General features: G+C 36.2%; 1 long non-coding RNA gene across 1 annotated transcript in view; it reads left to right on the plus strand.

Moving 5' to 3' along the window:
• The window catches only part of LOC136837532 (uncharacterized), a 102,030-nt gene that overhangs the window by 54,163 nt on the left and 22,867 nt on the right, over positions 1–25,000 (plus strand). The gene's annotated exons all lie outside the window — the stretch shown is intronic.

Here is a 25,000-nt window from a genome sequence, read left to right on the forward strand (position 1 = left end):
AAAATCAATACAGTACCGTGCGTCTTTTCATCTTTGCAAGTTGATTGTTCGTAAGTAGGGTGGTGTCTGTATATTTTTTCTTATGTGGGGTCTTGGGAGGTTGCTAATTTATTTTTAGCCTCTTACGAATAGTAGTTGACCGTGTATTTACGCTAATTTTGTTAATTAAGAATGAACGAATTTTACACACTTTCGTGATCGGCAAAGCGCGCAGTAAAACTATGAGGTAGAATCTGCTGAAGTCTAGGGTTATTTTCAAGTAAGAAACCTTTTTTTTTATGTCAGGTTCCAAATTTCAAAGTTTTCTTTTCTTATACCATACGCTGCATTGAGTGAGTTGGATTTTCTCTTGGCCATTAGCCATCATCTTTGTGAACGGAAGCCAGTTTAAGAGTAGAAAGAAAATTTGGACGATTGAAATCGAACAACCCAAGTTCGTTACATGCAAAATTTGAGGTGGAGATTTTTTTCATTTATTTTATATATTTTTTTTTATTTTCATTTTCTGATCTAAGGTGTACTTAGAGTAAATTCACAAGGGTTTGCAAAATAATGGCAGACTACAAGTAGAATGGAGATTCTTATTTATGGAAATAGAAGAAGCCAACGAAAGCAAACCAGTTTGATAACAGAATAACACATTATAAAGTAAAAGCTGAAAAATGTAAAAATAAACTTTTGAAATTGTAGTAGTTACGTAATAAAATCTTGAAGAAGGCGTCAGTCAATTAAATGGATGCTTAAAAAAAATAGAAATGAAATAATGGAATGTTGCATGTTGCTGCAAGTAGAGAAGTTAGAAATGTCCAATCGTAAATTCTGGTCAGTATTATGTTAGTTTGATTATCTGTGAGTAGTTGGATACTGATTTAGGTTAACCGATGATAATGTAAAAGTTAATTTTATAGTACATCAACCTTGTACTGTAATATTTAATACAAGAGTGAATAATACAGTACATTAACATCGTACTGTAATATTTAATGTGAAACTGAGAAGAGAAATCTGTTTTCAAGGTAAAACAGTCAGATTTGTAAGATTAAAAAGAGTCGATATTTGGAAAGATTCAAGTATATATATATGACTTAGAGTAAGCTGAAAAGCCTGCTACTTGTTGAACAAGCCTGCACATAATACATTGCGTATATTTTAAGAAAGGAAAACTGATCTAAAGAAGAAAGTGAACGGAAAAACAAAAAGCAAATGAGTATAAAGAAAGAGCTGTTTAGAAACGAGTAAATAATATGGCACAAGGGCATAGTGCCTGAAGGTAACTTCGCAACCCCCTTAAACTGAACGCGCGAGCAGCGCAGCAGCAGCAGCAGCGTTCATACCACTGCCAGGAAAATGAATCCGTTCTTGTAGAGTGAGACAGCGTGACATTTAGTTGCTGATATTCTTGAAGGTGGTGGAAGAGCAAATTGGAATCTTTCCGTTGGTTAAACAATCGCTTTTGAGAGTCATTATGTCATTGTGCTACTATATATCCGCAGTTAAGTATACTTTAGTTTAACCAGACCACTGAGCTGATTAACAGCTCTCCTAGGGCTGGCCCGAAGGATTAGACTTATTTTACGTGGCTAAGAACCAGCTGATCACCCTATAACGGGACGTATAGCTTATTGTGGAATCCGAACCACATTATAGCGAGAAATGAATTTTTATCACCAGAAATAAATTCCTATAATTCTTCATTGGCCGGTCGGAGACTCGAACTCGGGCCTAGCAGAGTGCTGGCCGAGAACTCTACCGACTCGTCCAACGAGGAACTATATATCCGCAGTGATAAGCCAGGTAAATAAATCGAGTGATGTTATTACTGTACTTTCAATTCTGTAAATAAGGAATTTTCGTTTTCGTAGAGTAATTAGTTCGAACATTAAAGGTTTAAACCACAGAAAAGTCATGCTTATCAAGTGTAGTTTAAACTGTTAACATGAAAAAAGTAAACTCGTGTTTGGAGTTATTAGGTGTGACGGTAAAGGAATGAACGCTTTGTAAGTAGGCGGTTTGTGATGTGACGGTAAAAGTGACCTTTTGTAAGTGTATGTTAAGTATAAATTCAAAAGAAATGAATGCTTAAAACTGGACTGTTAAAGTTCCGAGACCGAGCCAGAAGATGTTATAGAAAAGGAGTTGAATTACATTTAAAAAGGACGTTATAAAGTATTAATGTAGAAGAAAGGCTCCTAAAGCGGCATTATGGTAAAAGATGTGGTCCCTGACAAGTAAGAAATATTAAGATATGAGGGAAAAGAATTGAAACCTTACAAGTGGACAATATAAAGAACGAAGAAGTAGCGTTGAACCCTTGCAAGTCGACAGTGCAAGGTATGAGAGAAATGAAATGAATCCATGCAAGTTGACAGTAGAAGTTATGATGGAAAAAAAAAATGAATCCTTTCAAGTAGGCAACATAAGGTGTGACGGAACAGAAATGAATGCTTGGAAGTGGGTAGCATAAGGTGTGAGGGAAACGAAAATAAATCCTTGCCAGTGAACAGTATAAGGTAAAGAATCCTTGCAAGTGGACAGTATAAGGGATGAGAGAAAAGAAGACAAGCAGAAGTCGGGAGAGCGAGAAGCAGGAGGTTAGCTCACTCAGTCCTTGATTGTAGGTTGGTCGGGTTTAGAGCTCTGTAATAGCCTACTGGGGGGCGGCGGTAGCCCAGGGGGGTCTTTGTTGCACCCTGGGGGAGATAAAGGAGTTGGAAGGGGTGGAGGCGAATCCTTGCTTGTTATTAAAGGGGGATGGGTAGTAGAAGGGGGCGGGGGGGGGGGTCCTGTGGTAGGTGAAGATCGCTGTCTGTTCCCGAGGAAGGTTAGTGATCGAAGGAAGGCGATTCTTTTTCCTTCATCTTTCTTTCGATGAAATCATTTCTGAAATGTCTATGTTAAGGGCGGAAAGTACCACCGGAGAGTAAAAAATGACCGAATGTTTCTGAAGATATTATGTTATAAATTGGGTTGGGGGATATATATCAAGTCTATCGTATTTTAGCAGATGTCATTAGGCGCAGCAGCACCATTCCCAAATCCAGTGTTTTGCGGTTATGTAACAGATGATTTCGTTACTGTTCATTTATATTCTTTCAGAATTTGCTTCCGATTCTTAGTTACAGTTTGGTTTAACACGATGACATCCCTTGATGAGCATTAAAAAAAAAAATCTGACATGCTGGAAAATAGGACCTATTTGACGGTTTCAATTACCTGAGGCCGTGTCTCTCGGAAAGTTCAAATTTAAGCTGAAGACACGAACGCGTATATGTTCAAAGTCATAGTTGATCGTAGGGATGGAATCCTTCATTACCCCGTTTGGAATTGAATGAAGGATAGGTTGTTAATGTAGTTAAGGTGGTAAAAATCTTGGAGTAATATTATTCAAGTTTCAAGGACAAAAGTTATTCCAACGGGGTTGAAACCCTTGTGAGCGCTTAGAATTATTTTTATTAGATTGATTTAGGAATAGCATTTTTATTTTGTTCTAAACAAAAGCCATACAGTTTATTTCAGAAGGGTTATAGGTAGCGAGAGTGGTGATAATAGAGTAGTTTAAAAGAGGTAGAGCATTATTTTTATATATATATATATATATATATATATATATATATATATATATATATATATAAAAATGGATGTATGTTTATATATATATATGTATATAAATATAAATATTTATATTTTATTTGATAAAGTTTGCAGTTCAGCTTGATTGTCAATGTCGCCTCATTTCAAGAATAGCAGAAGTTTTGGGGAGAGGGGAAGTTAGAGTAGAGCCAAAGCGTTATTAAAGAAGGCAGGAAACCACCGGAGTGCAAAGGGCGATGGGTGGCTGCAACTGATTCCTCCTCCTCCTCCTCCTCCTCCTCCTCCTCCTCCTCCTCTTCTTCTTCTCCTCCTTCTTCCTTCTAGTATTCCTGCAGCAGGGACAGCAGCAGCAGTAGCCAAGGACAGGAAATGTCTTTTATGCGGACGCTCAAGCTCTCCTCCTTGTGCACGTGGTATATACTTTAGGGTTTATGATGATAATGGTGGTCCCTGTTGTCCGAGCTTGCGCTGGCGGTGAAGCAGCCGGGCTGGTGGGCAGTGGGGTGCAGTGAATTAGAAAGGAGTTGAGGATAATAATAACTGTTCGAATCAGAATCGGTTGAACGAACACCTGTAGTCTCTCTCTCTCTCTAGGTTCACAGTGATCTTTCTTGTTCACTCCTGTGAAGTGAGTGTCTGAATGCGTCTGTTCCTGGCGGTCATGCGAAGTTGGAAACAACCCAGGTCAAGTTCTACGTTGAACCTGTTAAATGACAGATCTTATTTTCGGAGTATCTTTGTGGTTATTGGGTTGACTGTGTTCAAATTTGTAAAGTTTTCCTCATATATACGCATGACATGTTTTATACTTACAAATATAAAGCCACAACTCTTGTTTAATATCGAATTCAGCATACCGAGGTAACCAAGTGGTCAGAGTTTAATATATATATATATATATATATATATATATATATATATATATATCTATAATATATATATATATGTGTATATATATATACATATATATATATATATATATATATATATATAATATATATATATATATAATATATATATATATATATATATATATAATATATATATATATATATATATATATATATATATATATATATATATATATATATATATATATATATATATATATATATATATATATATATATATATATATATATATATATATATATATATATATATATATATATATATATATATATATATATATAGCTGTTTCTAAACCAAAAGCTCAGATTCAAATCCTGGTAGGGACAGAAGCAATTATCAATTGCCGCTCCCTTTGGTTGTATGTAATTTTCAAGGTACAGCGAATTTGATTATAAATTATATTTACGGCTCAGTGTGTGTATGTATGTATGTATGTATGTACGTTGTACGTATGTGTTGGTGTATTTATATATGTGTATGTATATATGTATGTATGTATAAATATGTATGTGTGTGTGTGTGTATACGTGTGTGCGTACAGAGGTATTGAAGGAATGCTGAAAATTATCTGTTAGTCTACCCTGTGTTGCATGTCTATTATGTTCGTGCGTTTGTACGTAATCTCAGAATTACCCTACAAATAGATCATCATTTTTATGCGCACACGTTACCGTACTTTTGCGAGATGAACACTTATTGGTGTTCAGAAGTGTTTGCAATATATGAAATTTTTGAAGGTTTCCCGATTTCCTGTAATTGGAGTTGTAACAAGCATGGGATTCCCACGTACCTAAGGTGCACAGCGATCATGCCTTGTCATCCCGCCTCTTTGTTTGAAGACTCTCGTACCCCCCCTCGAGCTTCAGGATATTAATTTCATCCGGATTAATAGTTACCTATGTTGTGACAGAAGATTCCTTTTGGCAGGTTATTTATAATGTAGGATTCGGTGCAAAGGGCATCCGGTTTTCTCCGTGAACATCTTTCGTCAGTAAGTGCTATGTCTCGCTGCATTTACTCCCAGTTAGCGATTGGGTAGTAGTCTCGCTGTAAAGTTTATATGAAATGTAAAAGAAATACACGTTTAGGTGTGATATGTCTATACTGTGTTTTCATGAGACCTCTTTAGATATGTTGATTTATGTCAAGTTTGTCATTAGTTGTGCCGTAGGTGGTTGGCTCCCGTCCCCAAGTTAAAAAGTAAGTTTTTTTTTTTTTTCTCAGACCTCTGGCGTTTGTTGACTTAATAATGGAGGTGTTATTTGTTGCGCTATCCTAAACGTTTCTTCAGGTATTTGAGAACTCATACCTATGCACATTTTTTTTAAGCAGAATCGTGGAAAGAATTACATTAAAGTTCTCTCTCTCTCTCTCTCTCTCTCTCTCTCTCTCTCTCTCTCTCTCTCTCTCTCTCTCTCTCTCTCTCTCCCCAGTAATATAATGTGTGCAGACATTGTGAAGGAACGCCCTTATATGTGTTGTTTCCTCGAACTGTACAGAAATGCGTTGGTGGACGTAGATCACGACAGTAATTTCATATATTTATGCAGGTGAAGTGTGGAGACCGTAATAAAAGGTATAGGCTCTCAATAATAATAATGATAAACTTTTGAAAAAAAGTTCTTGTTCTTAAAACCTCTTTCTGATGTAGATCGTCACTGATGAACTGTTGGGGGTATATTTTAACATGCAGCAGAGTCCTTTCTTATTACAAAAATAAAAAATTGTTGTTTAGTCTTTCTGTGTTTGTAGAAAGCAAGCGGTTCTGCATTGGGCTTGTAATCTCTTCCATCGTACAAATTTAATGCATGGGATCGAAAAAGGTAATACGTTTTAATGCAGACTCTCTTTATAGGAGTGGATCCCGAGAAATAGAAGAAAATAAACTCTCCTTTGTGTGCAGTATGTTTTTCCTTAATTAACTAATCCCCTGTATTTTAATGATTTAATATTTTTTACTTTGTTTTACATATATGTATTTATTTATACTTCATCACTCTTACGTATTATTGTTATTGGAAGTGACATTTATGCCAAGCTCCCTCTCATTGGTGTTTGAAAAACCTTTGGGTTATTTGATGTATACAAAATTCAGCTATATAAAGCACACTGCGTATTCATAATATTTTTTAGCGATGAGTAACACCCTTACTACAGCACGCTCAACGTTAACCGAATATATTTGCTCCTAGCGATAATCTCTCTGAATACTGTCAGGTTAGTTTTCATGCTATGATCCATATTTTTATACAATTTTAAAGCAGAATCATTTTATATATTGCAGTAAGTTTAGATCAAGAAAGTGATAGGAATAAAAGGTCAGAAAGATAAGGTGAGGTGAAGTTAGATGAACACAAAATTCTGACAACTGATGCAAATGAATATTTACTCACCATGCACATTGCCGTTAAATTGCCTTTCCAGTTATGTATAAGTTATTGATATTTATGCCAGCTACAATTCATTAAAAAAATGAAAAATGTGAAAAAATTGTGATCTCCTATGGAGAACTTACTCACTGATTAGTTCTTTGACAGTTCTCTGTTGGGATGCTCATTTTGAAGTGATTTTAAAACTGAATTGATATATATTTTTGTAAAATGTTCAAAAGAGCAAAATGACAAAAATAAAAGGTCAAAACGACGAGTTAGACTTAAGTAAAGAAAAGTCTGTACCTTGCTGTAGAAAATATTCACCAAAAATGTAGCAACAGAGTTATATAATTTATTTTTGAACCAAGTAAAACTTCAATCAGTAGCCTTGCCAATAACTTATAGTTATTGTTTTTTATGCTAGTCATTGCACATTTATGCATAGTACTATAATTTTTGACAGTATACACACACGCACTCTATATATATATATATATATATATATATATATATATATATATATATATATATATATATATATATATATATATATATATATATATATATAAGGACCTAATCAAACTGGATGGTATCTAATGGATTGTTTATTATCAAAAAGTTACAAGCTCTTCCTGGGCAAACAGTCCATTAGATACCATCCAGTTTGAAAGGACCTTTTAGTTTCTACTAATGCACAGAACAGTTGTGTATGTGATGAAGTTAATATGATATATATAAAATATATCATATATATATATATATATATATATATATATATATATATATATATATATATATATATATATATATATATATATATATATATATATATATATATATATATATATATATAAAGGACGTATATATTGTATATAATATGATGCGATAAAAAGTCATATATATATATATATGATGTTTGTGTGATGTTTGACATTCAAACTTGATTTCATTTATAACGGTTTCATTTATTGCATGGGAGCAAGACAGTGATCAGGTTTGTCTTTAATTATTTCTTACCTACATTGTCAACATTTAGGAGCTTTAAACTAAAGCAAGTGACTTGCTTAATGTACATTAATTTGATAAAAGTGTGATGCAGTTACAAAATTCAGTTATTATTCGAAGTTTAAAGTCTCACATTACGACTTGTATGCATTATCATCATATTTTTTGGGGGGTGTGGCGACTGAGACAATTAGTTGTAGTTTTAGTTTAGTTTCATTTTCTTTGCTTGGTTTCATTAACGGTGAAATCTATGGAAACAAGTAAAAATTGTTTCATTTAAATCAGAAGGTATTCACATTTGCGTTAATTAATGAAGCTGATGAGGTTCTTCCCGAGAAATGCTTTCTTTCATGGAAAAGTCCCGTCTGAATTATGCTCTTTTTGCTTTATATTTTATACAATACTTTTAAGATTTTTTTATTCAAGTAGACTTTCTATAGAAGAAATTTCTTCAAGAATGTTATTTCCTCAAATGGAATTCTCTGAAGGTTGTTTTCCTGAGAAGAGTAGTTTTTAAAGTATTGAGCTCGTTTTGTTTTAAGTAACATGATCCCATCTTAAGAATTTAATTCTAAACGCGCTGTCTTCAGAAGAAAATCATGAACAAGATATGTTTCGTGCAGAAGACATTATCCTGTTGCAAACGAATCATGTAGATACCATTGTCCCATGTCCATGAAGGACGTTAACTTTTCCCCTCTCCCCCCTGCCTGTTCCTTTAATCTTCTTCTCCCCCCTCCCTTCCCCTGGTCTCCCCCATCCCCCCGGTCTCCCCCTATCTGTATGTACCACCTGTTCTTTGCGAGGTGATGGCATCTCTAAATTGGAACTCGCTTTATATGGTTGGTCAGTACCCAAGAGAGGCATAGTTTATAAGGTTCTTAGTCAGTTAAATCTTATTTGCCAAGTCTTCCATTCTTTTCTTGATTTTTTGATATTGGTTGCATTTATTTTTTTGTGGAGGAGGAGGAGGAGGAGGAGGAGGAGGAGGAGGAGGAGGGGGAGGAGGAGGAGGAGGAGGAGGAGGCTTCATGAAATTCTGTCCGTACCTTGTTACGTTTAATGCTTTGTAACGATACTGTGTTTTAAATCATGTCGAGGTATATAAGCTGGAATTGATCGGTTAATTACCAACGTCATCTGCTATAGCAACTCCCTAGATCTTTTTGTTGGAGAGAGAGAGAGAGAGAGAGAGAGAGAGAGAGAGAGAGAGAGAGAGAGAGAGAGAGAGAGAGAGAGAGAGAGAGAATTTCAGTTACTTGAACTTAGCTGTACAGTTATATTTGCTTTTGTGTTTAATATTTCTATCATGTTTATTTTTTATTATGTTAATAGACATGTCGTGTATAACAGGGAGATAAAATACTTTTAGAGTGGGCATTGCACCACTTTTGTATTTGTTTGAGGCTTATGTAATTGTAGCATTTGGGGTTAAGTATTAATATATGCTTGAGATTACATGTAAACAACGTGCACAAAAAAGTGTAAAATCATACAGCTTTAACTTAAAAAAAAGTCACTGCACGACAAATGTAGTTTTAACTTTCATGATATTAAGAGTGTTCTTCTTTGGATTCAATTCTAGAATTATTTAGTTGCTGATATAATAATTCATTATATTTTATATATTGTGATCCGTAGCCATCTTAGGGTTGCGTAAGACTTCGTTATCTCCTTTGTCAGTAATATATATATATATATATATATATATATATATATATATATATATATATATATATATATATATATATATATATATATATATATATATATATATATATATATATATATATATATATATATATATATTATATAAATACATACATAATAGAACATTACAGGTTGTTTTAATAAATTTATTATTGAGAGATCTACTCCGCACCCACCCTAAAATAATTATTTTACTGTTTGTTTTAGAATTTTATATAATGCTGTACATTAATTTTTTCTGGTTTTAAAAAACACGATGTTCGAAGGTTACTAAGTTACTATCTAGAATTGGCGTAATGGAATGTAAATGATCAGAAGTATGTTGTAAAAAATATATCCATACCGTGGTTTGTGATACTATAAATGCACAATAATAATAATAATAATAATAATAATAATAATAATAATAATAATAATAATAATAATAACGCAAATGGTAAGATGATGTAAGTGTGATGATAGTATTTAGTGACCTTGATTTTTAAAAGGATTTGGTCCAAACTGCATGCTGTGAATGTAATGTCGATTTCATGTGTGCCGTTATTAAGAAGCGGCTTTTTCTTAAGGTATCTTATGTCTTAAAGTTATGCACCTTTGGTTTATAAGATTTATAAGGTGACAGGAATTTAAGAGTTGAAGTTCTGACATAACTAAAAGATATTTTAATTTTGAGAGTTATGTAAACATAAGAAAGGTGTGACTATGCTAAAATGGAATTTTTATGTGATCTCAGCGCAAGCATTTTTGCTTATTAGAATAACAAATGGCGATGTTGTCATATGGAACTCATTATAGTTTCATTGTAATTTTGTGCTTTGCTCAGTAGCTCCATCATTTGTATCTGAGTGAAACAAGTTCTTTTAACTATTTTCCCATAGTTTTATCTCATGTTTTGGAGTTTAGATTTGATTTGTAAGTTTCCCTAATTATTCTCATATTTTACTTCCTCGTCCGTCTTTATCTTGTTAATCGTCCGGCTTGGGACAGATGTATAAAGGCATAATATTGCATTCCCTATCTGCAATACATAAAGATCCATTCTCTCTCTCTCTCTCTCTCTCTCTCTCTCTCTGTCTCTGTGTGTGTGTGTGTGTGTGTGTGTGTATGTGTGTGTGTGTGTATGTGTGTATATGTATATATATATATATATATATATATATATATATATATATATATATATATATATATATATATATATATATATATATACACAGTATATATTTCTTTATCCTGCTCACCAGTTCCCTACAAACAGCACCATCTAGGTTCTTGGTTCTCAACTGACTACAACTAGTTATTTTCATATATGTTCTTGTCGGGATTGCGTCTTTGGTATTTATAACCATTATCCCAAACACTGTTTATATATGAGGCCACAACCTGATTAATACTTATGTTCCCCCCCCCTTTTTTTTAATACCGTAATATTTCTCACTACTTCTTGAATTGACTGCTGTTTGGCCATATAATTGAAGTAGTAGGTGATACCTCTAAGTTTCATAGAATGCAGTTTACATGGGATGGCATTGCTAACCCTACCCCATCTACCCCGAGAACTGTCCATGAAGTGGTTGTACACAGGGACAGTGACTATTCATTGGTGGCTATCCATTCATCCATTGGCAATCCCATCGTTCCTTAGCTTCGCTGATTACAAAATTTACAGATAATTTCAGAATGCATACGTATACTGTAACAAATGGATGTATCTCTTTTAAGTAAACATTAGGAGCTGCATTGTCAAACCAGCTCTGTTTATTATCAGTCATCGAAATGAGTGTCATCAAAGAGCTGAATCCGGCAGAAATGATGACAAATGGTTAGGAAAACAGAAGCTGATGATAGTGATCCAGCCAGCCTTTCCTCGGTGGAATGGTTCTTAATCATTTTGATAAAGGGACGAGAATTATGAATAAATACAGGAAGAAGTAGGAAGCGGAGAATTGTCGTCAATTTGTCACTGGCGGAGCAGCTTAATGGGGACCTGACACAATCATAGTTATTTCTCGATTTTTTTTTTTTCTTTTCCGCTCGGAGGTTTTGGTGACCGCTGACATATTAAGGGTTTTGAAATGGCCTGAACTGTTTATGTCTATAATCCAGAGAAAGAAAAGAATCGCATGATGGTGATATATATCTATAAGAATCTCAGAAAAACGTTCTTGTTTTTTATTCCCGTTCCTTTCCGTGTCATCTTATTGTCCGCCACGCACCATTTATTATAGTGATGTTGGCGGGGAGCTGAAGTCCATTGGCAGTGGCAGCGTTCTGTTTTCCCCTTATACTTATTTTCTTGCGGCCTGGTGACCTTTTGTGTGGCAGAATTTTTTTTTTTATTGCATAACCTTATGGCGAGAAATCATGTAATTGCCTACTGAAGTTGTCTAGTAAATCACACAGAAGAGTACAGGTATTTTATCATTCAGCGGAGGGAGGTAGTATGGGCAGGACAGTTTTAAATTTTGGTGGAACAGACGATTTTTATAATTTTATATATATATACGGGCTTATCATCACCTAAGAGTAAACTCTTTTGGCTCTCTTTGCTAACTTATTTTTCCAGTTTTTATATACAGGTGACGGATGTAACATTTTTAAACATGTACTGTGGTTTGAATGAACATATATTTATGGCCAAGGACCATAGTTGTTGTGACGCAAAGTTATAGTGTCGGACTAGAGTTATGTTTTTGAAAATGACTGTGTTTAAGTTTACACCCTAAAACAGTGTGTTGGAAATTTGTTATGTTTTATTTTGTGCCTTGTTGGCTTAAACATTTAAAAATGTGAAAGAATCCTCTTGTCTAGCTTGTCAGTGATGTAATGAAGCTTTTGAAAAATCAGTCTTGACTTTTATTATGGGTTTCCTAGCGTGATAGTTCATTTTCCTTGAACACAGTAAAAGAGTTCCATTTTTTAAGGGGCTTCTGTATATCCTTTGACATGTTTCTTACATGTGAGTGAGCTGAGCGAGATTTAGGCTGTGCATCCAACTTCTCTGCTTCCAATCAAAAAGTGTTATGGTTCATTATGGGGACACTTGTTCTTCAGGTATGTTGCTGTGAACTTCAGGTTTGGTTTGCTTGTAGGCTATTTTGTTTGATTACTGTTTCAAGTGTGATGTCATCAGGTCTTTTTCTTCCGTCTAAGAATATAATAGAGAGAGAGAGAGAGAGAGAGAGCGCCCTTTTAATGAAGCCTCAAACCACTAAACGCATCCTTTAGTAGGAAGAGCGGAGAGTCATACTGATGAACTCAAAGATGAATACGTTGCACTTACACAAAGCTTAGGATTAAGGTGCCTGGGGCATTTGAGGCAGATGATATCGCTGTGGGCGCATCTCTCTCTCTCTCTCTCTCTCTCTCTCTCTCTCTCTCTCTCTCTCTCTCTCTCTCTCTCTTTATGATATTGGTACTCCGTAGCAGTATTTCTTTAACCCCTGTCTCCTCTCTCTCTCTCTCTCTCTCTCTCTCTCTCTCTCTCTCTCTCTCTTGTTGTAGAATCCTTTCCAGAAGTTCAGTCAGGAATATAATTCTCTCTCTCTCTCTCTCTCTCTCTCTCTCTCTCTCTCTCTCTCTCTCTCTCTTTACGCAAGTGTGAGTGTGTCTAACGAGTTATACTTCCCCGGGACACCATGATAGATAATGCCAGGGCATCAAGACGCGTCTAATGACAGAGGAATAGAGCGGGTTATTAGGGTGTGTCCGAGGATCCTCCCTCCTGCAACACATTTGTAATGATACCAGTTCGTCCTCTCTTACTTGGGGTCTGAAGGCATCTAGCCAGTCGTTTGCTGGCTTCCAGTGGATGGGTTCACAGCGAGGTTGCTATGCTTGAACACTAGTCTTGGTTTCTCTCTCAGTATTTTTCAAGTTAGGGATATATTTGAATTTAAGGTCGTTTTCCACTATTACTTAGCATTACGGCTTTCATAACACACGCACACACACACACACACACACACACACACACCAAAAATTATATTGAAGTTCATGACAATGTCGTCGTTGTAGGGATCGTGGAACAATAGATATTTCTTGAAATATTTTTTTAATTTTTCAGAAGTCAAATGACTCTTGAAAAATACAAAACATTAGTTTCTGTTACTGCATAGTGAAATTAGCAGGACTGATGAGTCACAATTAAGGTAGCTGGGACAGTTTGCAGTGTGTTGTGATCTAGCAGCCTACTGGCCAGGTGGAAAGAGCCTATTATGTAACATTCACTGCATGTAAAAGGTTTAGCAATATTATGTATTGACTGTCTACTTTTGAGAGCCAGAAGTAACTTTCATATTTACCTTTACAATTTTAATTGTAAAAGGTCATTGGAAGATTGTTTATTCTGTTTAACTGGATAGCTTATTGATCACGTCATTAACATAGGTCATCTTTGGCTGTAAGCATCTATGGTACTGACATCTCAGAAAAATGAATGCTGATTTGGTTGTCAAGACCTTATTCACTCACAAAAAGTTTTTTGCAGTTTGGAAGGTAAGAGAAATAACATTAATTAATTATCATATTCAAGTTCATCGATGTCATTTTGCTAAGGGCTATGATATTGGTCTTGCATTCATCATTCTGGTGACCCGACATGATAATGAAATATTTATATCAAATACAATGTTCGATGCAAATATGCGTCTTGCAGAGGGCTTCCTTACAAGTAATTTTATTTTTCTACAGGCATAATCTCCTTTATTGACATTTTGAGGCTCGTAATCTCATTTTCTCACTTCAGAAAGTCAGTACCTATCTGTATGTGCACATGTAAGAATACTCTGTCCTAGGCTGCTTCAGCGTTAGAGCACTTAACGCGGTGCACCATAGGCATTGGCCAAAGGGTGTTTGCAGTCCCTCGACCCCTAGATACTTCCATTTTTAGTCTTTTACTTTACATCACATCTGTTTCCATTTCCTATCTTTCCTACAGCTCAGTGGTCTGGTAAAACTAAGGTATACTTAACTTTTTCCTGTTGCTGGTTTATATATCACATCTATTCCCATTTCCTTTCTTCCCCATTGCTGTCAAACCATTTTTAGCTATTATTTGTTAGTGCAGCTGTGGTGTTTTCTCCCAGTACCATCGTTAGGTCTTTGTTCTTCATTTCCTTTATTTTATGGATCACTTTATCTTACTGTCCAAGCACTCCATTTCCTTCATTTCACTCTCCTAAGCTCATAATTACTGAAAGTGCCCCAGTGCTTGGCTTGACAGTCTAAATTTCATAGATCAATCAATCATATTTAAACTGAAGATAAGTTGATAGTGCAGAGAATATTTTGGGTTTTTCTTATCTGGCTTAACTACTTTGTTGATTGACAACCTCACACAAAAGTATTAGAAATTGTAAGTTATGATTGACAATATAAAAAATATCTACAACACACATTTGTAATCTTCAAATAAGAAAGATTAAGTTATTTTCTTAGCCATAATATTCTCACAGAGGAGGTATGGCTTTCAACGAATAAGGTTCTTTAATCATACAAAAGAAATCTGAGAAAACCATACCCAAATTATGTTTCTGTTTCAAACGAAAAGCTCGATGGTGTCACGACTTTACGATTTGAAAGTCTGACACGTTTTACAAATCGTACAAAAACCCGAAATGTCTAACCTGTTCGTTTGTTGTGAAATATCTTCATTCGTTCATTTGGTGTGTGCATTTAGAAACTGGATACACGGAATAACTATAGAGTTACCATAAAATTGCTAGCTATCATTACTTACCTCATTTTATGCACCAAATACAATAGAGACGAGGAATATGATAAGGAAGTTTAATTATCCTGACCTTCCCGGCTGTTGAGGTAGAACAGGTTTTCTTCCAAACACCAAAAACCTTCTCTTTGGTAATTGAATAATAAATTCATGGTGATTGCAGCTGCAATAGGTTGAGGATATGTTAGAAAGCTCTACACTTTTTTTTCCTGTTACTTAATTATCCACGGTCAGTAAACTACGATACGGGATCTAAATACACACACTCGTAATGATGGCAACGTCCAGATTCCCCAAGATACTTAAATGGGATTCTGAGATTTATGTTCTATGGGCTAAGCATTATTCTTTGTCCTCCTCCTCCTCCTCCTACTCCTCTCCTTCCTCCACTCCTCCTGCTCCTCTCCTTCCTCCACTCCTCCTCCTCCTCAGGGGTTTGGTAGTGAGCCCTCACTTGATTGTTACCTAACTGAACAAAGAGAAAATTATGGAAGGTCCTTCATTTGCGATTGCGTGTGCGTGAAGTGTTCAGATAACAACAATTGTCTTTTCTTTTCGTAATTTGTACTAAGGGTAATTATGTCTTGACAACGGGAAGCTGAAGTGAAAAATAAAGCTTATAACAGTTGTTGCTAAATTGATCCTGCAGAAACTGTATCGCGATAAATAAGAAAACTTTGGAAAAGACATGAAAAACAATGATTTAGATCATGCGCAAAAGGCGTTCATCAGTAGTACATCGACTCTCCTTACATTTATTGCACCATGCTTCATATATACACAGTTCCCCCCCTTTTTTATAACTACTGCCACAGTAGTTATATAAAAAGAAAAAATAAAACTCAGTCATTTATATTTGACACGGGGAAATTCCTTCAGGATGATCAATCAGGCCACCTCAACATCTGCTGGTCAATATTTTTTCAATTATTTTGCTTTAGTTCAGTTTTATGACTTTCAATGACTTTCACTACTTGGACATATACAAGAAATGTTCAAAGAACTTTGCCTTTGCTTCGGATGTTACAGGAGCAGATGGATGTGCAGTGGTAAGTTCATCCGAAATTAAAACTGGTGGTGTAAGTAGTGAAGGGTTATCCTCCTACACTTAATATATTTTGGGTGCAGCGGTTACGTAGCACATAATGAAGCTACGTTGTCCCTAAACTTCCATTTCGGCCATTGTTCTTTGCTTTCCTTCTCTCTTTTTCTTACTAATGTTTTCGTGAAAATTATTCTTTCACCGGCCAAACGTGGAAACACCTTAGAATGGAAATTAAGAATTTTTAGGCTTAGTCAACCGAAGTACGTAAATCGAACATGTCATTCCTTTAAAGAGTGATTGTGACGTTTTTACTGTTTTCCAGTGCAAAATTGATATAAAAGGTATTTCTTCATTTATAATTTTTATCGTTATATTTCGTATAAAGTTTTTAAAGATAGGTGGGTTATAGAAAATATAAATTTTACATTTTAATTTTACGAACAAAAAGAGAGATCTGGTGAAACCTGGCCTTATTTCTCTTATTGTAGTATCCCTCCGCCAGGTACCAAATAATCTTTTCTTCTTTCTGAATTTTACGAAATTCTATTTCGTTTGAAATGATTCATCACCATATGAATGGCTGTGGTCTGTTTGTTCAAATCCAGTGAATAACCGACTCTTATAACAAGTTTTTATTGAGGAATTTACATTTCATGAATTGCAACGCACAAATGCTGCGGTTATTAAAAACTGTAGAGAAATAAATCTTGGATGAGGAAGGAAACCAGTAAATAAACGCGTTAGGCGAGGTTGCGTAATATCTATCATTTGAAGGGAGTAACGCATAATCCTTGTCTTATTTACTATTTGCCACGCGGCCTCCGAGTTCACCCCTAAAATAGATAGCTCAGCCGACGAGGAGTTGACGACCGAATCGAAAATATAGAAGCTGTGTGGCTTTGAATGAGCTTTTCAGGATAGAGACTGTGCTCAGTACGGCTGTATCATTGTCATGATCTTAGTTAGAGAGAAAGTTAAATATACCTTAGTTTTACCAGACCACTGAGCTGATTAACAGCTCTCCTAGGGTTGGCCCGAAGGATTAGACGTATTTTACGTGGCTAAGAACCAATTGGTTACTTAGCAACGGGACCCACAGCTTATTGGGGAATCCGAACCACATTATAGCGAGCAATGAATTTCTATCACCAGAAATAAATTCCTCTAACTCTTCATCAGCCGGCCGGGGAATTGAACTCCGGCCCATCGAATGACAGTCAGCAGCTCTGCCGACTCACCCAACAAAGAGCTGATTGGTAGCGTATGCTTCTTAGTCACGCGGATGACTTGAAATTCCAGTGCTAGAGAAAGGTCAACTGGTTTAATTCGCCACGGCATGATGGTTCTAAATAGGTTTCAGTTTCAGGTTTGGCCTAGCTGACATCGAAAAGGCGTAATAAGCCGGTAAAATATGAGCACACCATAAAGGAACCAGGGAAGGTAGAGAAACCAGAGCACAGTTGAAGGCTGAGAGAATTGAGAATCCACTTGGCTTATAGTAAAAATGCAAAGACGGGTGTGCCTTCCTAAAACATACCTGGTCAGTGCAAAAAAAAAAGGTGTTAAAAGACTCCCCTTGTTAAATGAAAACACTGCCACGAGAATAGTGATTCTGGAATCTCGGATGAAAGCAGATCTCCCCATGACATGAACCGGGCGACTCTTGGCCGTGACACGTTACTTTTGAGATTTAAAACTCAGATGGCAAAATGTAGCGGGAAGATCTTGAGAATAATAATCAGGATGATATCTGTAGACCTGGTGAAGGTGACGTTCGTAGGACGTAATTCAAATGAATACGAATTGGATTTTCTTCTTTTTATGGTCTTCATGCTAAATATTTCAACCATATTGCCATAATATTTAACCTTGAGCTGTTGGGAACATCTCCAAATTGATCAAATTAGAGCACATTGATAGTTTTCTCTGCCGTGAGACTTCGCAAGGATGGTGAAACGGTTGATGCTGGAAGCGAGAACGGTAACGCCCATCTTCGATTCTTTTGTCCTTGGAATAAGATTACTCTTCTGTATTAGTGTAATTTTAGTATTTATTGTGCATATTTATGAATTCTTATATATTACACACACGGTAATATTTTCATGGGAGAATATATTGTATAGATTGGACATACAGGTTAATATTTTATGGAAGACTTTATTACTAAAAATTGGAACGCTTATATAACAGATTATATATGACTTTTGTATACTAAAAACTTCAGAACACTTTTTGAATTCAGCAAGTTATCAGCAACTATGTTCAGTCTTTTCCCACAACCCCTTATGGCTTAGAAGAAATGGAAAAGGAAGAGAAAGATGTGAAATAAGCCATTTTTCTTGTAACAGTGCCCTCTGTAATGTAGATATATCAAAGAGAGAGAGAGAGAGAGAGAGAGAGAAAAAAAGAAGCCGTAAATCAGTGTGACGAGCGTTAGTCTATTTAGCCTTTCTCCAATCAAGTCCAAGACTTATTGGGTCTTTGGGTCTCCGGGCGGGAAGACCGGTGGTGACAAATGGTCTCTGTATGACATGCAATTAGGCCCTACGACCAGATCTATCCGGGTCGTGATAATGCGGCTGAAACCACGAAGTAGGTTTAATACACACTCTTTTGCCGTCTTCCCCTGTCTTTACGTTGATAGCCCGAGAGGATGGAGTCGCGGAGTAGGATGTTATTGTTTTGTAGTATCATTTAAAACACACCGGTGCTCTCGTGGACTCTAAGGTACAGCTGGTTGCATTTCTATCTGATCCACCTGTGCCAGCTCTTAGCTTTTGTCGTTTTGTCTAAGGTAGGGGTCTGTGTTTTGCGAAGATTAATAGTCATTTTGGTGTCCTCTCCGGATACGTTTCGCAGTCATGTGCATACATTGTGAATAATATTAGTAGTTTCAACAATGGCATCAGTAATACATGTAATTATCGTCACCGCTTCTAACGCAGTGTTCCGCAAAGGACAAGAGTAATAAAATCGGTATCATCAGTGATTATGGCTCACATGGGAATTTTTTCCTGGTCCCTCGCACTGTTTGTGTAAATGAAGACGTGAGCACTTCAATATATCAGCATTAGCATTATAAGTATGAAAAGAAACCAGTGTATCAAGTGCGCTCACAGACAACTGTACACGTAATTTGGTGTGCTAGTCTGTTATTTTGACCCTTTACTGGATAAAAAAAAAAAGGATATACAAAAAATTTTTGTTTTCCTCTCCATTCTTTACACGGGACGAAACAGTAACAAATATCTTGCTGGATGGTAATGGATGTAAAACATGATATGCATTTTCACGGGTCCTTGTGTATGTGTGGATGCTGTGGAAGTTTTCAGCGCGATTGCATGCTTTTATTTCCATTTACACGTTATGACACTTTAATAGATACGGTGCTCGATGGTAATTGATATAAAACACAGAGGATAATAAAAAGTTCTGGTGATGGGGCTTCACATCTTGTCATCGGGTGTGACATCACTTGATGGGATTTCAGTCTGTTCTCAGGCTTTTTGATTGCAGTTTTTAGATTGAGTCCAAATCGCGAGATGCGGCTTAAAGTGTGCGTTAGACCGTATAACAGCATTTTGTGCAAAATTACGGTTCTTTGTATTATGGTGGTAGGTGAGCAGACATTCCGTGTTTAGATAGACAGTTGTAGTGTGGTTAACAATGAATAAATCTTTAATTGTGCCTTTTTTTTTAGAAATAACGTACTAATTTTATTGATTAACACGTTAATAAAACACGCATATGTATATACATACATATATATATATATATATATATATATATATATATATATATATATATATATATATATATATATATATATATATATATATATATATATAATGATGAACACGAAAAAATGTATGTGTATACGTATGTAGGTTTGTATGTATGTACGTGCGCGCGAGAGTGAGTCGAGGGGACAAGTTCTGACCCTAGGGACGTTACGTACCGTCCCAAAGCTTGAACTCAAGAGATCTTCACTCTGTATAGTTACCTAAGGGTCAATAGACAGAAGAGCTGGTTGTGGGCTGGACGACGAGCTTTCGTAGAAAAAAATAAACGCATTTATCCACAACATGTGATATGTTTGTCCATATATAAATCTTTCACCTCTGGAAGGGTTGACGCCAGATGATGTTAAGCTTCCTGTTCTCAGCAGTTCCTTTAGGAATAGGTTTCTAGTTCCCTGTCGTTCCCCACCACAGCCAACTTACTACCAAGTATATACGTATTGCGTTGCTTACGTCACCGTAATTTTTTTTTTTTAACTCCCAAGGCGTTTCTCATTGTGGGGTCTCAAGTTCCTCTGGTGAGAATTGAGAGAGAGAGAGAGAGAGAGAGAGAGAGAGAGAGAGAGAGAGAGAGAGAGAGAGAGAATGTTTTTTCTTAAATCTTTTATTTGCTTTAGCTTTTTCAGTTCCAGTTACGTTTGTCTTCTTCACATTCAGCTTTTAAACAGCATCTTAATATGTATGTATGTATACATCCATACATTATATATATATATATATATATATATATATATATATATATATATATATATATATATATATATATATATATATATATATATATATATATAATGATTAATCTCAAGTGAAAAAAATAAATTCGTAAACAACTTGACCAATTATATTTTTGTTTTTGTTTTATAGATATGTAAATTAATCAGTGGTGTCGTTTTGTAGCGGAAGACATGTTAAACAGCCCATGGATTCCTCGTGGGAAGAGGTTGAAAGGATGACGCAGATGCTACCCCGAGGTCTGATAGATCCCGTTTTATTCCAGGTCAATCTGCCATCACGTATGTTTCAAGTGCCCGAAGACATATACCAATTATGTCACACAATACTCTCTCTCTCTCTCTCTCTCTCTCTCTCTCTCTCTCTCTCTCTCTCTCTCTCTCTCTCTCTCTCGATGTAATTCAGTCGCTTTTATGGTTTTCTGACCATCTGAACCTCCGACGATACAGCTTGAGCCACCTCTCCCTGACACACTGTAAAGATGTGGAAAGAGAGAAGTAATTTGAGACGTAGAGAGACATAATTCGCTGACTTATGTCCTCTAGATGATAGCCTTGGTCCGGAAACGGCTTAGCCTCTTGGCGACGATTTGCCACTGCACAGAAGCCCCGTCCGATTTTCATTGATGTCCCCTTTCTCTCAAACCATGTCATTGCCCAAATCAGAAATCATCAATAGCATCGTTATTAAGTAACGTCAGGCCTTGTAATTTCATCCAGCAAAGTCTGCAATCAAAATCTCCTCCTCCTCCTCCTTCCAGCTCCTCCTCCTCCTCCTCCTCCTCCTCCTCCTCCTCCTCCTCCTCCTCCTCCTCCTCCTCCTCCTCCTCCTCCCTGCTAAGCCCATTCCCTCCTCTTGATCCCTGACATTCCGAAATACCACCACCAGCCACGTCCCCTCCCCAATCCTATTCCATCATTCCCCTAGACCGTCCTTGCCCATCCCCCCCCTGTGTCCCCTCTCCTATACAAATCATTCCTCAGCAAGGACATGATTGTCATTGCAGCCATCTGATGACCGCTATCACAGTCGACTCAGGCTTATCTCCCCAAATCTAATGTGTTGGCAACACCGCCACTAGCTAATATTTAAACGTACTCTCCTTCTTCATCTTTCTCCTTATTTATCATTCTCCTCTCGTGGTTCTGTCTCTCATCCCTCCCTTCCATTTCCATTGGAGATGACGATGATGATGATGATAATGACGATGATGATGCTGGAGCATCGTGATGCATTAAGACTGGAAACTGGAAGTTTAATTTGTCACTCGTGTTACGGGAAGTTCGCGCAACAGCTCCCTCTACCTCTTGAGTTTTTGTGACGTCTTGTTTAACCGCAGAAATTACAATGGACTAACACTATTAGTCGTAGTTATTGTTGTTACAGATGTAAGTAGCAGTGTTGACGTGTAATGGTTCTTGTGCCAAACTCCTAGGTTGCACGTTTGTTCCCATTTGTGTTTATTTCCGTCTGTCATCATATCCTGATGTCTTCCCTTTTTTTTTGTATCTGTAGCACACGGGAATTTTTTTTAAATGTATTCAGGAATTTATTAGAATCAGAAAGTTTTGAAGATCAGGGCGAAATTGATCAGATCTTCGATACGTTCGGTTTTTAATACAGTTTAAAGCATGAAATGCTGCTGTTAAATTATAAAATTCCTTATCATTAGGAAAAAGGATGCTAAGTATGGAAATAATAATGATAATAAATATGACAAAATATCAAACGTCACATGAAATTTTAAAGTGGAAAGTATCCTTCATTATGTGACCCTACAAAGTGACGAGAATAAATGGAAAAAATGATGAGTGAAGTGAACAATAAAGTTTAACAATAAACTTAATAAACTGATTAACTTACCTTTGAAAATAGATTGCCCCATTTTCAGACCCCATCTTAACAGTTATAGAGCGATGTTCAAGGGTGTTCAGATACTGGGTTGTTTGTCCGAGCAAGACGAATAAGTTGCCTCATGCCAATATTTCCTCGCATTTCTTTCGAGAAATACATTTTTAAAAAAATACGTCAACTTGTTTACAAATTAAATGTCTGCAGCAGGAGATTACAATTTAGGTGTTTGTGAGCGTTTATAGTATTGTATTCAGCATGAAATTTTGAACCTCATATGTATTGCACATTCGTACCTTCATTCCATTGCTTCTCCTATTTGAGGCTTTGTTCTTTCAGCGACGGAGAGATGTAAACATAATCCTGTTTCTCATGTCTCCAGTTCCAGCTGACTTATTTTTTTGCTTTTGTATATGCCTGGTGACGTTTCTTAGCCCAGCAGTCCCCCGTCCTTCTCCACCACAGCCAACTAACTACCAAGTGCATACCTAATGCATTGCTTAGGTCACCGTAAAATGGATTGTTTTAAAGGAAACTGTCCCAAGACGTTTCTCCTTGAGGGGCCTCAAGTTCCTAAGGTGAAGAGTGGTTGTTAGGATAGACCGTTTGGAATCTAGCTGTAGGATAATTTAACGTTTTCAAACAGTAGTGGGAAATGGTGAAAATAATCTCAAAATGATTTCCACTTTCCGATTCATGGAAGAGCAGAAGTAAGGTTACTGTTTTTTGATGATGTTCTGAGAGCTCTATGCATATTATATAGGAAGATTAAAATTATGTATAGGTTCGTATTTACATGAGAGAGAGAGAGAGAGAGAGAGAGAGAGAGAGAGAGAGAGAGAGAGAGAGAGCCTAAGTTAGTTTAGGTTGGATGATGATAAAAGTCAATTGGCAAAACTTTACATAGAACTTCAAGCTGGTTTATAGTTGGACAAAGTTTACCAGAAGTACAAGCGGTGGGGTTTTCTTTGGGGGTGAAGTTAAATAAAGTAACGAATTATACGAAACAGAATTTGACATTAGACTCTCGAAGTAGTATAGGGGTAGACATAAAATTTTCATTATGGTGGATACTTTAAGCAAGATTAAAAACTCTCATTTTAGGATTAGAGAAGGAAGCATCATTTGTATAGGATAGTTAAAATCAACGAAATTAACGTTCGGTTTGGCTATAAAGTGTCGTTGAGAAAAGAGAGGTGAAGGCAGTGATATAAAACTTCATGCTACCCAGAGCATATGGTAGAATGCATGAAAGTCTGATTAATTGCAAAAATAAAGGTTATCATGATAAACGAGAGCGCGGGGAATTGTGATTTTTGGTTGCGAGAGAGTGCAAGGCTGGGAGTATTTAAATAAAGGGAATATATCATAATTTTTAAAAACTAGAAACTTATTCCTTGCTGTTCACTGTCTCGCTTGTCCTCTGTGTACCAGAAGTAGTCCATGCACCTATATTTGCATCATTCCAGGTTTCGTTAATATTTTGATTGATTGCATTAATTCTGAATTGCTGTAGGCCTGTATGCTTCTTATGGTAATTATTTAACCTTAATTTTGTTTATCTCTTGTCCCCGGTAGCCTATATGTATGTATGTATGAGTTAATTTATTTGAGTGTTTTATTTATGCATTTTATTTTTTCAGTTTTGAGGAAGTATACAATGGTAAGTAGAAAGAAATTGCTCAATACACCTGTTATTTATCATACAGGTTAGAGCTACATTTTGTGTAGCTTTGCCTCCTCCCCTTGAGAGAGATCCTATGGCCTCGTTACTCTGAAATTCAACATTTATTGATTGGTAGAAACTTTGATACATAGAGAATTCTGGGAGGCTCCGTCTCTGGTCTCGTATTGTGCCGCAATTAAGAATGCAACGGAACTGGTGTCTGATTCGTGATTTTTCTCCTAGAATTGATTGTTTTAAATATTCATAAAGATATTTCAAAAGAAATTTTTCCTTTCACATGATTTTCACTTTTTTCATTGTCCTGCAAGTGCGTGGTTCCTTTGCTCGATAATGTTTGCTAAAAAAAATAATTGTTTTATTGACAAGTCGTTGCATTTTACATCCCATGCATTATAACTGGTACCATCTCCCATTGTAAGCGATGCATAAAACAGGGGACCTCCTGCAGTATCGTTCAGCATAACAGATTCTGATGATTAACTAAAGAGGCTTTCTTCCAAGACGCTACCCAAAACTGAGAATAAATTGACGCACAAGCATCGTCTCATGGTTCCGTGTGATGCTCGCG

This window comes from Macrobrachium rosenbergii, chromosome 59 (genome assembly GCF_040412425.1).
Source record: "Macrobrachium rosenbergii isolate ZJJX-2024 chromosome 59, ASM4041242v1, whole genome shotgun sequence".
NCBI classification, from domain to species: Eukaryota; Metazoa; Arthropoda; class Malacostraca; order Decapoda; family Palaemonidae; genus Macrobrachium; species Macrobrachium rosenbergii.